Consider the following 1174-nt stretch of genomic DNA (forward strand, 5'->3'; position numbering starts at 1 on the left):
CGCAGGCAGCTCCGACCTCCTGCCTTCCTTCAGCAGCAAACGCGCGGCTTCTCCAAAATCTGGCTCTTGGTAGCGACCCCAGGAAGTGCTGCGGTAGCAGCGAGTTCAGGCTGCAGCGATTTATTTGTACCTTGTGTTGGTAGAAAGCAGGGGAGGGGGCATCTGCCCGCTTGGCTGCCTTTGCCTGCTTGCCATTGATCGAGCATCCCGGGAGTCACTGAGGTCTCCGCTCTTAAATCTGGAGCTGTGCCCTGCTTCACGGCTGCATGCGGCCCCGACCTGCAGCAGCATCTCTCACTCCTGCTTTAAATCTCTCCCAAGCAGCTGCTGGTGACATTAGCATTTTCTCTCGCTAGCCTGAAGGAACCAGGAGCCTGGCCCTTCTAAGGAAGGAATTAACCCAGCAGCATCAGGTATCAGAGGTATCTTTTATTGACCATTTACAGAAATACAGTAGCACTCGGTTTAGGGGGCTTCGGCAAGTTCTCCAGAAGGTGCCTTCCTTCTCAGCATCGCCAGGAGATCCCAAGGAGAAACCTGCCCTTTCACACTTTAGGATTTCTCTGGAGGCTTTGGGGCTCCCTAGCATGACCTTCCCCACACCCTCAGCTCTCCAGGGGCTGGGAGGTGTTTGAACCAGCAGATGAAATTCAAGAGAGGAAAAGGAAAAGAACCCCTCGAATGTCGGGGGGTGATGGGGCGTTCAAACACACCTGATATGTCATGAGCCAGCCCTGCCGTGGTCCCCAGCTATCACCACGTGTGCCGACCACTCGGCAGGACCCCACTGCTCCCAGATAAGCCCAGCTGTCCCTGGCTGGGTGTGCATCACTCTGGGCTTTGCACGCTCTTGTCACATGGCTTGTTGGCCACAGAATAAATATCTCTTGATCTGTTTTTCTCCCTGTACATGTGTAAGAGTGAGACCCTTTCCTACAGCAGTTCACACACTGTTTGGGGGCAGGAAGGGTTTGCTCATCTGAGCTCATAAACTCACTTAAATTTTATTTATGCATTTAATTGGCTTTTTTCTTTTTTTTTTTTTTTGCAATCAAGGTGGAGTATTGTGGTTTTGTTTTTGTTGTTGGTTTTTTTGCGTCCTTGCTACAAGAAACAACTGCAGACACTTCTGGCATAGAGGCATTTTGGCGGCAGCCGCTGCTGGTGGCCCCAC

The sequence above is a fragment of the Buceros rhinoceros genome, unplaced genomic scaffold (assembly GCF_000710305.1).
Source record: "Buceros rhinoceros silvestris isolate BGI_N320 unplaced genomic scaffold, ASM71030v1 scaffold30254, whole genome shotgun sequence".
NCBI lineage: Eukaryota > Metazoa > Chordata > Aves > Bucerotiformes > Bucerotidae > Buceros > Buceros rhinoceros.